Here is a 16,111-nt window from a genome sequence, read left to right on the forward strand (position 1 = left end):
TGCAGCCCTTGACCTGGACACCTGCCACAAGTGCAGAATCTCCATAGGCTCCACCCCAGAACTACCAAATGAGAACCTGTGCTTTAACAAGACCCCAGGCAGTTCAAGTGCACTTTAAATTTTAGGACGTTCTGCTCTAGTGATCAAGCTAAGAGTCTAAATAGGGAACAAGTGTTTACAAGCCATCAGCTAGGTTTGATAGAATCAAACCAAAATGCAGAGCAAAACTGAGCCATCCTCCTGACTACTTCAGACCTTTTAGGAATAATCAATCTACATGGATTTATTGGTGCTTATTCTGCACTGCCTAAATGCAGGCATTAGGTTCTGCCCAGACCAAACAGAGGGGGCATCCCTGTCAGTGAAGTCATAAGGGGGAGGGCAGGACAGGCATGTGTACTGTTCGGATTGAATTACACTAAGGCCGATGTTATGCCACAGGCAGTATTTATTATAGATACTCCTTTTGTAGCAAAGAATGTGTTTCTAAGAAAATGTCAAATTCCTATCATTTCTTAAGTGTTAGATAATAAACCACCTCAAATATTGTTACCTTCGGCTTTTATTGCTTTTCAGTGATTAATGTTTCCTGCTACCATAGGTTTATATTTCTTTTCCAAATTATTTTCCTCTCAGAGTTATTGAAAAATCTGTAAACAAGAATACAGCCAACAGACAAAAGCAGGTCTTCTGTAAACAGCTGATGTTAACAACTACTAATACACAGAATGCTTACCATGCACCAAGCACTCTAGAGATTAAGTACTCTGATTCTCATAACAAGTGTGATGTAAACACTACTACTGCCTGTTTGCACAGACGATACAGTCCGAGACACAATTTTATTATTGTTGACTAATTCGTCCAAAGATACACAGCCAGGAAGCAGCAAAGCCAGCTCTGTGCTCACTCTGAGAACCACTATGCTCCACTCCAGCACATAGGCATGGCCGTGCAAAAAAGAACACACATTTTGATTTTTTTTCTCATTCACCATAATTTGAAGTAAAAGCCCTTATCCAAACAGGCTCCTTCTTGGAGTTCCCCCTGGGCATACTCTCTAGCATTGTGCCAGTTTTAATAACAATGATGAGCGTCTCGTGTCATTGGACAGCCCTCCACAGTGCTCACTTCTAAATTATCTTGCACCTACCCACGTGGTCCTGTCAAGTTACCTGGTCTGTCCTTCTACGCCACTCACAAACATGGCAATTTGGACACAGGGCCTGGGGACTCTATGGGGTCATCTAACCTGCTGCTCCCTGGGACCTTGTTTCCCTGATGCCCTGAGATTCCAGCTTCCCTGAGTCCTGCCATATTTAGGGTATCAAGGTGTGGGAGGAATCACATAACCTCCCTCTCTCTAGAATAGATTCATAGTTTTCAAAACTGACACAAGAAACCCGTAAAACAAACCTTCCCTGAGGCAAGGAATAAGCATCCATACTATACACTTGAGTTACAAATAGACACATTTTAAAAATTCTGTACAGTCACACTTAAGTCCTGAACACTAGGTAAACAATAAGCAAGTGAATCAAAGGGGAAAAATTGGCCCCCAAAGAAGAAAAGGGAACACAACTCACCTAGTCTACCCTGTGTGCCGCGATGCTGAGATAAGCATGACACCCTGGAGGCCAGTGTGCAAGGTGGTGACTGAGCAACAGACAACAGTGGCCCTCTTTTGTGGACATTCTACTGACACCATCAAGGGACCAGGACTTGAATTGGAAGGAAGAAAAACCATGTGACCTGTGTGTTCTTGGGAGGGTGACCTGTCACCACGGCTGTATCTGCACTCCTTCCCCACCCCTTTACTCTCCCATATCTGGCAAGAATGGAAAGTGCCTTGCCAGATGAGATGATGAAATGACTTATCATGACTAAATATCTGACCATGGAAGGTCAGAAAAGAGCCAGTTATAATTTTTCTTAACAAAAACTTAAAACTATATAAAATGTAAATCCCCCCACCAAGTATAGAATTCTTCCTAAAGCCTAAGAGATACAGAGGTTGAAATATCATCCATCCGAAGCAGGACTATCTCCCCTGTAGAGAAGGCAAGCTGTTCAACAGTAGGAGAAAGTTACCTGGACACAGCTCAGCTGCTTAGCTCATGGACATCCCAAGAACCAAGACCCACACCTACTCCACAGCACATAGGGACAGGTATCTGACAGACAAGCCAAATAATGCACTGGAACTCATTTGGACCTGGCTATGGAAAAGCATAGAAAGACCACTCTGACTTCTGTAGAGGCAAAGATGGATCCAAGTTGTGCTCTTGAGTCTCAGGGAAAAGCATATTCCACTACTTCTCAGAGTGGGGAGGAGGACAAAGAGACGTGTTCCTTTCATGTCTTGGATAGTACAGAGCCTTGGCTATGAATCAAACTTCTTGTGACAGTGGCTTGAACAAAACAGTTATTTCTCTCTACTGAAAAAATAGTGAGGAAAATTATCCAGAGTCTCCAAAGAGCAGATTTTTAACTAAGAAGGTCTTGGAAATCCAGTCTCTTAGCCTACCACTCTGCCTTGACTGGCCACTATTCCCATGGTTACCTCATGGTCTGAAATGCAGCTCCAGGTCCAGCCGTCACCTTAGCATTCCACCCAAATGGTAGAAGAGACAATAAAATAATAAAAAGGAAAGAAGACATGTGCCAGCTTTTGGGGAACATTTCCAGAACTGCCATAAACATTACCTCATCAACCAGAATAGGGTCAAAAGGATACACCTAGGGATAAGGTGTAGCAATGAAGATTTTTGCTGAGCAGTATGTGATCTTAAGGGCTCTACATTACACCAGAAAGAGAGAAGGAACACTGGAAGACAACAGCAATCTCTGTCCTGGTAGCCAGCGGCCCCAAATGCAGAAAGAATGACACAAATTTCTGAAGTCCTTCTTCCCAGCACACTCCTCATTTATGCATAACTGGACAGCAGGGAAGGCCAAGGGGTTAACTTATGAGTGCAGACAGAGGCCTTCTAAATGCAAACGAGCTACCACTGTGTTATTATGCCTGTCACTTACTGAGTGCTCCCATTCCAGCCAGCCCTGCACAGAGCGGCTCTGTCCTCATTAACCTTAGCATGACCCCATGACACTGGCACTCACAGTGAGACCTTGAGAGGTGAGAAACCTGCTGACCACTGGAGGAGGTGGACTTGCTCCTGAGATGTGTGCAGTGCAAAAGCCTGTCCTCTCTGCACTGGCAGAATGCGTGGCCAGTGCAAGTGTGGACTCACAAGGGAAGGTCCACTCAGTAAGATGCAGTTTGCCCATTTATTCAAGCAATAATTTATGTCAAAAAATATTGCTTTAGATACTCATTCCTCATGAATTATGCTTGTCTCTGGGGATATAAGTGGGAAGGAAAATAATCCATGCACCTTAAGGAGCAGTGGGGGATGAATCTGGTACCCCAAGAAACTAACTTATGATGATGTAGGAGGTTCTGCGGCCACGCTGGCTGGGAAAACAAGTGGAAACCTTCAATGACAAGATCCCAGTACAGCACCAAATAATTCCCAGGACCTCATATACAGAGCTTCTTACGGGTTCCCAGGAGATGTAATGGACACATGAGGACGCAGACGCCATGAGGAGCCCACTATCGGGACACGGAGTACACTTTTACTTTTACTTTTACTTCTATCCTTTCCTCTCTCTGTTCAGCCCAGCTTCTCTACAGAGCCAGTTTTTCCCTTACCGCTTCATCCCTCGCTTTTCAAACAAACTTTGGCACCATTTTTGACTTGTCTCATCCAGTTCTTTGATCAAGGCAAACATAACTTGGAATACTTTTAATTGGTATGCCATTTCTAACAGTGATAGCCACAACAAAGAAATGTGTGTGTTGCCAGGAAAGAGTATAATTCAAGGACTGGGTTAAGATGCTGAGTCTTGAGCTTTTCCCCAAAGAGAGGGAGCTGAGCTGATACCTGAGGGATCAGGAGGGGTGGCAGGGTCTGTTGGGGATATGCCCCCCAGACTCAATTTGTCAGTGCAGATAATAAAGCACTGGGACACCAAGAAATCCGACAAGGTTGCTTTAATCCTGTACAAGGGCAGGAGCACAACTTAGCCTGAGATAGCCAGTGTGCAGGGGGCCCTAGCAAGTTCTTTTTATCCCTAGCATGAGAGGCAGCTGACTTTTTCCCACTTTGGCTGCGTGCAAGGTTCACACTCTATCCTGATTGGCTAGTTAAAGTGGTAGGAGAGGCGGCCACAGGGTACGGGAACTTAAGGGAGAGGCGAGCGGAGTGTATGGGAACTGGAGTCCTTGGCTGGGGATGAGTTCTCCTTGGTAGTCAGGGGTGTTCCTGGAATCTAAACTGGTGTCAGGGGTAGGGGAGGGCAGCCTAGGGTGGACTAGAGTTCAGGATGGAGATACTCTCTTGTCCTATTTTTGATAGAGAAGAGCTTGTTTCTTCCTAGTCTGAAAACATTCTGCACTGTCAAGGAAGCACATGTTGGGGGCTTAGGGGTCAGAAACAAGACTGGGGTGCTAGGAGTGAGGTGAATGGTGAGGGAAGGATCGGCCATGTTAGGACTTGTTAAGCTGCAGTGTGGAGAATGACTGCAGGGGCAGCCTGAGGTGACCAGGAGGCCCTTGCTGAGCACACTGCAGAACTCAGCGATGGGTTGAATACAGCAGGGAGTGGAGAAGCCACAGGATAACACTCAGTTTCCAGGATAAGCCCTGGGCACATGACAGTCCCATCCACTGAGCCCCGGAACGGGGCCAGGTCTGAAGGAGAAGGTCATATCATGTCACCAAATGTAGTTTCTGTTTATATAACCACAATCCGTGACTCTTGTCCACGAAGGTAGCAGGAAATAAAAATACGTTCAAATGCGTCACAAACTACAAATCTGGAGTGAGAAGTCACCCTAGGTCTCTGGACTCTGTTCAGTTCCTTCAGCTGAGAGTCACCACTCGAAGTCATAAGAAATCTACCTGTGACATTTGACCTAACCTCGGTGCAGAGGGGCTATAGAGGGCTTCCAGGGATCTGAAAAGCCCGAATGTGTGGATCATCAGGCAGATGAGAGAAGCAGTCACTCAAGGTGCATTGGCTCAGTGACTGGACAGGGTGTGGGCTGAAGGTTGTCATTCCCGGGCTTTTTGAAAAAACTAAATCACTAATTAGTAGACTTACACTTCAGTGAACAGTTTCTAAGAAACCTCTGAATTGCCACAGGATTACAGCTCATTACAGCCCTTTCTGCCACACTCATAACTACCGAAAACCGAGAACTCACAGAGTGGCCAAACAGTCAGCGTGAACAATTAGTTACATCCCATGACATTTTGGCTTCATTTGTCTGAGACACCTTAACTGTCAGACTCGATAATATGGTCTGTGCTAGGAAGGGAAACTTATTACCCCATAACCCCGCAAGTATAAAATGAATTACTTTCATAGACTAGGAGATTATTCATGTGCTTTAAAATCCTAAATCTACAATCCATATATCCAGGAGTTAATTTAAAGTAAGAGACAACATTGCAATAGCTTTACCAGTGGCATCTTGCTTTATCCTTCTGTAGGACGGTAATTTTCCAGAACTAAAAATCTCATGGCTTCCCTGAGGTAAGAATGATTGACAAGATTTTACACTGCAGATGGCTGAGCAGATGTGCACATAGGTATGATACCTCACTGCTGACAGCCTGGCCAGCCAGGGAGGAGGTGAGAATTACACTCTGAAGCAATTATGAAGTCTATCCAGGGAGATCAGAAATCCAACTTGTATAATATGGTCCCATTTTCAACCGTTTTGGAATGCAGAATAAGGCCATCCTTGAGCCTCGTCAGGCACCGTCCCCATCTGGAACCAATATTCCTACCCCTGTGAGTTACACAAGGAGCTCCATTTCAAGAAGTTCTTTGCCTAAACAACATTAGGGATTAAGAGCACAGTCCGTGGAGATAAACAGATGTATCGCTGAATCCCTCGCTCTGCCTGTGAAAAGTGTAAGCAAATTGTTTAACCTCTCTAAGGAACAAAGGACTGGCTTAGAATATTTACAAGAATGTTGTAAGTATAAACAAGGCAGTAATAGTGCTAAGCAGTGTTTGGCATATGCCAAAACCCAAGAAGAAACCATTATTAATTGATGACTTGTGAAGTGTGACAAAGGAGAAAAGTACCTCGTTTCTCAGGAACAGTAGTAATAAGATGCAGCATAAGGATTTTTATTGGTGATATTAGCCATACAGAATAATGAGATTCACTTTGGTACAATGATACATACAAATAACATATTTTAAATTATTTTCATACCTGTTATGCCCCTCTGCTTTTCTTCCCCTCCCCTGGTCCTCTTTCCCATCTTTAGAAGTTTATTTTATAATTTTTTGTTATCTATTTTAATTTTATTTTTATTTACTTATAAGAGAACACATAATATTTTACTTTCTGAGACTGGTTTGTTTCCCTTAACATGACGGTTGCCAGTTCCACCTATTTTCTTGCAAATGACACGATTCTGTTCTTTAAGGCTGAGAGAGAGAGAGAGAGAGATCACATTTTTTATCCACTCATCTGTTGATGGGCATTTAGGCTCTTGCTATGGCTTAGCTATTGTGACCTACACCGCTATAAACATGGGTATGTATGTATCACTATGCTACCTTTAATTCAGTACTATATCAAGGAGTGATACAATTGAATCAGGTCAGATTGCATCATGAACATTTTCCTTTATTTTTGTTATTAAATTATCTTCTAGTAATTCAACCTCTACTATAGTGCCAGGCATTAGTTTCTCTTCTACAGCACTGTATCAGCCACCTCCAAGTCACTAGGCCATTCCAGATGCAAGGGGAAGGGATACACGTCCTTCACTAAAGGAAGAAGTGCCAAAAATGAGTAAACTTTTCTTTGAAATCTTAAGGTCTGTTTATTATGTTCAATGTTAAAGGTATTGATAGAATATTCTGAAAATTAATTTTTTTCTTAGAAAGCAAGAAATGCAAATCAAAGCTTCTCAGCATAGCCACAAATGCTGTGGCAGTGGAGCTTCCCTGGAGATGAAGATAATCCATTATTTGCTGAGTCACCCCCGTCAGCAGGACTGGAGTCTGAATGTCTTCATTGTCCTTCACTTACAAGTCATCTACTTCCTGGAACAAAGACTCTATCTCCATATTGCTTCCAGCAAATACCCTCCAACAACAGAATATCAGCTGTGCTGATATTATGATCTACTTCAAAAAGCTGTTCCCACTTAATTTGTTTTGTCTTGCTTGTTTTTCTTTTTTCATTTGTATCCTTTCTATTTCCAAGAGTTCTGCATCAAACTTGGCCTTCCAACTTAAGAAATTCTCAACTGTAGTAGAAGTGCCATTGCTTTTCTGCCTCTTACACTGCTTTTTCACTTTGTTTCTCTTCTTTCTCTCTTCTAGTTTTTTAAGTTGACCTATTATTTCATTTAATTTTTCTTATACAGCTGTCACTAAACATCACCACACCAAGATTTTCTTAGCTTGCACTTCTAGTAATTTTAAGGTACCTGAGACATCACTATCTTCCAGATTTTTCTAGAAGATTATTCCATAAAGCAGAGCTTCATCTGGGTGGTTTTTGTTTTGTTTGTTTTGCTGTATATAGACTTAAGGGCAGTCTGAATGATTTTATCACTTCCCCCAGCCTCAGATGTCATGGTAACAGTAAAGCTGGGTGGAATATTACACTGTGAAGGAGTTGGTTAATAGACCCCAGAGCCCCCGTCATTGCATAGCTCCTTGCCAGGACCTGTCATTGTGGCTTTGCTGCTGCCCATGGATCTCCCTGACACCCAGGGAGCTGCCTGTATATATTTTAAAACATGTATCATATGTAGGTAACCTACTCTTAAAGGGGAAAGAAAGAAAAAGGGAAGAGAAAGAAAGAAAGAAAGAAAGAAAGAAAGAAAGAAAGAAAGAAAGAAAGAAAGAAGAAAGAAAGAATGAAAGAAAGAAAGAAAGGAAGGAAGGAAGGAAGGAAGGAAGGAAGGAAGGAAGGAAGGAAGGAAGGAAGCTTACAGAAACTGCAAAGCATTATCATAGGGCAGGGCACAATGGCACACACCTGTAACCCCAGCACTCAAGAGGCTGAGGCAGGAGGATTGCTGTGAGTTTGAAGCCAGCCTGGGCTACAAACTGAGTTCAAGTCTAGCCTGAACTGCACAGCAAAGCCCTGTCTCAAAATGATAAATAAAACAATTATCACAAAGATTCATAACTGGAGAATCCATTCCTGTGAAGATATTAATCCTCCCTATTCTTCAAAGATTTGTTAAAGTCCTAATAAAAGTCCCTATAGATCAAAACCAATGTAATTCACTATATTAGCAAAGTAATAAAATGAAATGTGCAATCATATCAATGGATATGGTAAAATCTTTAACAAGACCCAACATCTATTCCTGATTAAGAAAAGAAAAGAGAACAGTCACAAAATTAGAAGAGAATCCCCCCTGATATCCACAGCATTTACAAAATATAGGGAATAGCACATTTAATAGTGAGAGACTAAATGTTTTACTCCTAACACCATTAATAACACAAAGATGCTCTTTATTACTATTTCTGTTCAAACGTATATTAGAGGATCTAGCCAGTGTGATAAGGTAAGGAAGGAGTAAAACTGATTATACTCATAGACAACATGACTGTCTGTGTAGAAAAGTCTTAGGGACTCCATAGAAAAGCAACTAGAACTGATAAGTGCTTAGCAACTTTGTGAGATAAAAGTTCAAAATATGAAAATCAATTATATTTCCGTATGCTAGCATTTAATAAGTTGAAATTATAAATCATAAAATAATTCCACTTAAAATAAAACAAAAATTTTGAAATAATTAGAAATAAATCTGCCCCAAAAGTATAAAACTTGAATATTTAAAATGAAAAAACACTGCTAAAATTCTTTAAGGACGTATATGCAAATTATAAATCAAAGACTATTTTTGTGGATGTCAATTTTCCCTAAATTGGTCTATATGTTCAATGCAGTCACAGTCAAACTTCCAGGGAGATTTTAGTACTAAAAATTGATAACACCCTTCTAAATCCAATGCAAAAGAAAACTGATCAGATAATTTTAAAGAACAGAATTGGACAATTTATATTACAAGATATCAAGACTTATTATACAGCTCAATAGTTAAGAAAGTGTGATAACATCACAAGGATAGATAAATAGACCAAAGGAAAGGGTTAGAGAATTAACAAACATAGTCACTTGATTTGTCTTTTTAAAAATGATGCTATAGAACTGTGGGTGGAAAATGATCTTTTAAATAAATGATGTTAGTTCAACTGGATATTTATGAGGAACAAAATAAAGCTTTATTCCTAGCTTTATGATCCACTAAACTCAACTCCAACTTGCTTGTGGATCTCAATGTGAAAGAGAAAAGAATAAAAAGCCCTGAAGATAGCATAGAAAGGATTTCTTAAACAGAGAACAAAAATGGTAGCTGCAAAAGAAGAGACAGACAAATTGAACTACATTAAAATTAAAAGTTTTATTATACTTATAAAACCATGAGAAACTAACCAGAAAAAATAGACTCTACATAAAACATACACAACCCCTATTAGATTTGAATACCACAAAAATTGTATGAATAAAATAGCTTAATTTGTTTTATACATGGACAAAAAATTTAAATAGAAACTTCACAAGAAAGAGTACCCAGTACTCTTTTTGGCCAGTAGCCAAAAAGAAAAATCTAGAAAGGTAGTTAATCATTTTAATCAACAGGAAAGGTACATTAAAATAAAAGTAAGATACCATACCACACTCACCATAATGATAAAAATTTTAGTAAGTGACAATATGAAGTGTTGGGAAGGCTATAGAACAAATGGAACTCTCACACACTGCTGGTGGGAATGGAAATTGGAGAATTGAGAATAATCTGACAATACCAGCAAAGCTATCATCTACCTACCTCTCTTCTATCTATCCAGTCTTAGTATTGTGTTCAACAGAAATTATTATTCTTGGAGTATAATTGTTATATGCTTATAGAGAACAATTTGTTGATATCAAGTGATTCTACAATTCAGCCCTTAAAAATTCACCTTATAAAAATATTTACACAAGTACCAAAACAAATATACATATATATATGTTACAGAATTATTTATAGTGGGAAAAATGTGAAATAATCTAAAATCAGGAATGGTGGTGGTGAATGCCTATAATTCCAGGATTCTGAGAGGCTAAGTCATGAAAATTTCAAGTTCAATCTGGATAACTTAGTGACTTAGCAAGACCCTGTCTCAAAAAAAGGGGGTGGGGATATAGTTCAGTGCAAAGGCACTGTGTTTAATCCTGAGGCGGGGGGATGGAGAGAAGGAGGGAGAGAAGGAAAGAGAGAGAGACCCTGAATACTATCAGTTGATGAATGATTAAGTGATAGATCCTGGAAAATTATCTAAGAAATAAAAAGATTGAAATAGGTCTGTATGAATTGATTGGAAAGATCCTACAGATGCTGTTAAATAATTTTCACAATAATAAGCATGATCAATGGTCAAGTGTTACTTCTCAGTGGACATTAAGTCACCAATGATTTTATTTCTATTTACAGCCTTAAAATGTATAAATACTCAAACCACTAACTCTTTAAACGTTACATCCATGTTTTATGGAAAATTTCAATAAGAACCACCACATTTTTTTCAACTTATTGAAATTGTCCTCCTGTTTTAATAAAATTCCTTGTGATGCCGGGCATGGTGGCACATGCCTATAATCCCAGCACTTGGAAGGCTGAGGCAGGAGGATCGTTGCAAGTTTGAGACCAGCCTGGGCTACAAAGTCAGCTCAAAGCCAGCTTGAACTCCATAGCAAGACCTTGTTTCAAAAAGACCAAAAATAAAATAATAAAATAAAATAAAACAAAATAGAATAAAATAAAATAAAATTCCTTGTGAGGAATTTTTAAATTTTAAGCCTTTAAAACTTGTCATTCTTTGCAAAACTTAAAGTATAAAGTTAAGAGCTAATGTAGCAACCATTGTTAACTCCTATCATTTTGTTTTGAGGTCATGTATTGTTTTTGTCTTGTTTTGCTTTTGTCTTCATTGTTGTTTTGTTAGTTTTTTAATTTTTACAATAAAAAAAAGTTAAGGATATGTTCATTCAGTAGTAAAAGTATTAAGCCCAGGTAGCAGGTACATGGGACCAGAGAGTTAGCACTTGGGTGGAAAGAAAAGGCACCACAAAGTATCAAGAAATCAGTGATCCTAACTTACTACTGAATCTGAGCATCTACTGCCATCACATAACCCACAAACCACAGTAACGTTTGCCATGTATTGAGCCAGACTTTGAAATGCTTCACACACTATGTGCTCAACATTTCTCTTGGAGAGCTAGTATTCCCCTAACTAATAAGTAAACTCAGGCTTAGCTTAAACGGGTGACTAATACAAAGTCACACAACTACCAGGTGTTCAGGGTTCTGCTATAGTTTGGATGATAAGTGTTCCCCAAAGGCCCCTGTGGTAATAGTGTGGTGCCATCAGGAGGTGATGAAAACCTTGAGTGGAGCCTAGCGGGAGGCCTTTAGGTCACTGAGGACATGTCTGTGAAGACGACAGTAGGACACTGGTCTTTTTCCCTTCCTCTCTTTTGCTCCTTGGCCATGAGGGGAACAGTTGTGTTTCACTACATGTCCCTGTCATGATAGGACATGACAGCAATGGAGCCAACTGACTATGGACTGAGATCACTGAAGCTATGAGCCAAAATAAATCTTTTCTCTTTGTAAGTTGAACATCTCAAGCATTTGTTATAGTAGCAAAACATTAACACAGGTTCTTACATCGTTAAGATTCAAAAGATGCTAAGGGAAAATGGATGTTGCTTTCTTTTCCACAAAGGGGAATCTTACACTCAACACATTTTAAATTTCTATTTATTAAATAGTTGTGTACTTTAAGTGTTCAAAGAATTAGAGAAATTTAAAGTTTGGTGGTCTTACTGAGAAAATGCAGGGTAGATGAAGGCTTAAAGAATTAAACACAGACTTCTCCCTTTGAGTCATATAGTTGTAAAGCCCAGCAACCAGTAAAAGTAATTTTATTGGCTTGATCTTAACAGTTTCCCTTAGTCAGCTTTCCTGTCCCTGAGGCACAATACCTGATACCCATGATTTAAAGGAGGAGAGGCTCAATTTAGCTCAGAGTCTCAGGGGATCTGGCCTGTGGTTGGCTGTCCCCAAAGCAGGAACTTCACAGTGGAAGGGAGTGGCAGAGCACAGCTGCTTAGTTCATGGCAGCCAACAAGCAGAACACGGGAACAAAGCCAGACAGGACAGGGGCCACAGACGACACAACACTCAAGGTTGCACCTCCACAACCCACCCAAACACACCCATGAATGTTCTTTCCTAATCTGCTAAGCATTTCTCAACCTGACGAAGGCAATCTATCAGGGTTAAGGATCACAGTCCAAGGGGCTGGGGATTTAGCTCAGCGGCAAAAGCGCCTGCCTGGCAAGTGCAAGGTCGTGAGTTCAGTTCCCAGTACCGGAGGAAAACCAAAAAAAAAAAAAAAAAAAAAAAGGATCACAGTCCGCCTTTCATCAGCCCCCCAATACATCTCCTAAACTTTATTTATTCTCCAAATAAGGACAATAACAAGTTACACAAAAATTTTTTCCCCCAAATCTTGACAGTTTCAGTGTATTTCTAAAGTCCAACATTCAAGGGAAGCTCTTAGCTGTGTACCTCTGTCAAAATAGAAAACAAGGTACATAATCCCAAGGTACAGTGGCATAGGATAAACATTCCCATTCTATAGGGGAGGAATAGGGGGATAGAAAATAATGGGATTCAAACAAGACTGAAACCCAGGAGAACAAACATTAAGTCCTATAGCTCCACATGTGACATCCATGGCCAGTGGTAAAATGTGAGTCCCGAAGGAGTTGGATGGCCTCAACCATATGACCTTGCTTGTTACAGCCTACACAGCTTCTCCCTTGGACTATCTTCATTCAAAGCTTTCAGTTTCCCTCAGCAGATATATGTTCCACATTCCTGGCATCTCTGACTTCCTGGGGTCTCCACCACATGTATGGCTTCACTCCCATAACTTCAGGCACTGCTCTCTCAGGGACTCCTTGCCTGGCCTTCCAGGCCTTTTTTAAAAAATCTGGGTGGAAGCCTCTCTGATTCCACAACTCTTGCATTCTGCATGCCAGTAAAACCAGCATCATGTGGATGGTTCTAAGGTCTGCTGTCAGTTGAAGTATTAGCCAGGTCTTCACTGGGTGCTGGCTACAACAGTCTCTGAGTGCTTGGATGTCAGAGCACAATAAAATGAATCCCCAAGAACAAATTCCCTAGGAGGCCTTCTTGAGCAAGACTAACAGAGACTCTCTTCTCAAATGAAATGTTGACAATTTTGCAGTCCTGTGTCTGCAATAGGTGGAATCTCATTGGTTCCTGAGATGCTCTCAAGGCATCTTTCTTCTTGAACCTGCACAAAGTACTTCATTTCTTTTGAATGGTGCTAATTTCTTTACCAGCCACACCTCCTTTGGCTCCAAATTTACATATGGAAACTTTGGGGCTAAAAGTTAAGTCCTTAAAATTTTTCTGCTCTGACTTTTGCTCCTAATTCTCACTATAAATCTGGTTAAATGTAGCTAGAAGTACCCATGTCATACCCTGAGTATTATTTCTTAAAATTTCCTCTACCAGATTAGTCTGTCCTTAATCTCAGTCTCCTGCAAAGTCTCAGAACACGGACAAAATATAGACAACTTTTCTGCCAGAGTGTAACACATATGGCATCTAGTTCAACTGCCATTAAACCTCCAGGTTTTCCTGTCCACATTTCTATTAGTATTCTGGTCTTCTGAGCTCCAACCAGAATCACCCATCAGGATCTAATTGCTGAATTCTAAGCATTCCCTAGCTCACATCTCCAAACTTTTTCAAACTCCTTTAGCAAACCAGTTCCAAAGGCTTCTAAACCACATGATCACATAGTCATAATGACCCCACTCTCAGTACCAAGTTTCTATGTTAGCCACCTTTCCTGTTGTTGAGACATGACACCAGACACCCCCAACTTAATAGAGGAGAGGTTAATTTAGCTCACAGTCTCAGAGGATTCAGTCCATGGCTGACTGACTCCAAGGCAAAAATATCATGGCAGAAGGGATGGCAGAGCAAAGCTTCTTAGTTCATATGGCCAGAAAGCTGTATAGAGGAACAGTTCCAAAGAGGAAGAGGCAAGGAACCCTATATAGTCCCCAGAGTCACGCCTCTGTGACCTACGCAGACACACCCACAAGCAAGGTGTTTCTTAATCCAATGAAGTTGGTATATTAGAAGTGATGGTCAGTCACATAATTCATCATTTTCTTTCAAGGTCCTTCATATTGCTGGGAAATAGACCCCAAGACTAGAAAATGCTCAGTGAAGACAAAGAATAGGGCAATAAAGAAGCTGCTCCAATAAGAAAATCCTACTCTTTGGCAGAGGAAAAGCATTGTCCTAAAAGGCTTGATGGCGTTGTGGAGCTCAGTCAAGGAGCCAACATAATGTAATAGTGGTATGCATTATAACAGGGAAAATAAACCTGGGTTTTTTTTTTATTATCTTCTTAACTTTATACTCTTTATCTCAGAGACCTATGCCAGATTCACTGTGGTGAGAACAAACACCCAACAGAAACTGAAGGCCCCAAGTGCAAGCCAAAGCTTCCAGAGCCTGCAGAGTGGCCTGGCATCAGGCAGACACTTTTGCACCTGTGAGACAGACTTGAGCTTGGCCCATATCAATTCCAGCCTTGGAGTAGGCCTGGGCACACCTGCCCTCCTGTTGAGATGGTGCAGGGATTAGGGGCAACCCAGGGCAGCACCTGCCTAGACAGTGAAGGGACTTCTTCACCACTCATCCCCAGCCTCCTACAGCATTGGAAGGATAGGCCAGGGCTCACAGACAAGGTTCTGGAGCTGCACTGGTGCCAGGCAGAGACCCTCACCCCAATGGGACAAGTTCTTGTTTTGGCCTGAGTCCAGCAGCAGCTTGGGCCCAGTGTACCCCTGACCTTTGGCATGTTCTTACAGCTGTGATTCAGGAACAACCCAGGTTGGTGAAAGCCTACATGGCCAAAAGACTGACTTCACCTACATTACCCCAGTGACAGGGGAGCATAGTACAGTACAAGACCCAGTTTGGTGGGGTTAAGAAAGCACAGTAAGCATAAGACTTCACCTTGAGAGCAAGCAATGAAAGTGCCTGTGGTTGGCAGTTGCTGGAGCTGAGAAACTGAGGGACACCATTATAGGAAACTAGGCTTGACAGACAGGCAGGAGATGGCGCCCGCAGAACCTCCTGGCCCCAGTCAAAGACTCTGTCCATTATTCTGGTAACACAGGGAGTCCACTCAAGAGTTTGCATGATCAGGTGTGTATTTTTGAAAAGATAACTGAGAACTGGATAATAAAATGACTGCTTAAAATAATGGGCATTATTTTTAGGGCAGATTGAGGGTCTCAGCAAAACTGAGCAGCCAGAACAGAGTTCCAATACTTGTACGACATCTGCCCTTACCACCCCCCAACTCCAGGGCACATTTCTTACAGCCCATGAGCCCACACCATCACCGCTTTAGCATCCAAGTCCACGGTTCCCATCACGGCTCACTTGTGGTGTTGTATGTTTTGTAGGTTTTACAAACATATAATGAAACAGATCTACAACTTAAGAGTTCCAAAATTAGATACAAGCCAGGCGTGGTGGCACATGCATGTAATTCCAGCATTCAGGAGACTGAAGCAGGAGGATCATTGTGGGTTCAAGGCCATCCTGGCCACAAAGTGAGCTCAAGGCCAACCTGAACTCCATAGCGAGACCCTGTCTCAAAAAAAAAGACAAAATGTGATATAAAAATATTAACAGCTGAGATAGTCAAGGCTCGAATTTATGGAGAGTTTGATTAGGATGGTATCAGTAGAGGTGAGACGAAACAATACACTATAGTGATGTTAAGGATGAATTTGAGAGGAGCAAGAGGCTGAGACAAGCATGAGAGGGATTCTTCCTTGCTGGTGTGATGGGTATGAACCTCATTCCACA

The 16,111-nt window shown here is 41.2% G+C and overlaps 1 pseudogene; it reads right to left on the reverse strand.

The window, feature by feature from the left end:
- Window positions 1-4,562: 4,562 nt before the first annotated feature.
- Window positions 4,563-15,669, reverse strand: LOC102012006 (annotated as a pseudogene).
- Window positions 15,670-16,111: the final 442 nt, after the last annotated feature.

Source organism: Chinchilla lanigera, unplaced genomic scaffold (genome assembly GCF_000276665.1).
Source record: "Chinchilla lanigera isolate Chin_1 unplaced genomic scaffold, ChiLan1.0 scaffold00101, whole genome shotgun sequence".
Classification (NCBI taxonomy): Eukaryota; Metazoa; Chordata; class Mammalia; order Rodentia; family Chinchillidae; genus Chinchilla; species Chinchilla lanigera.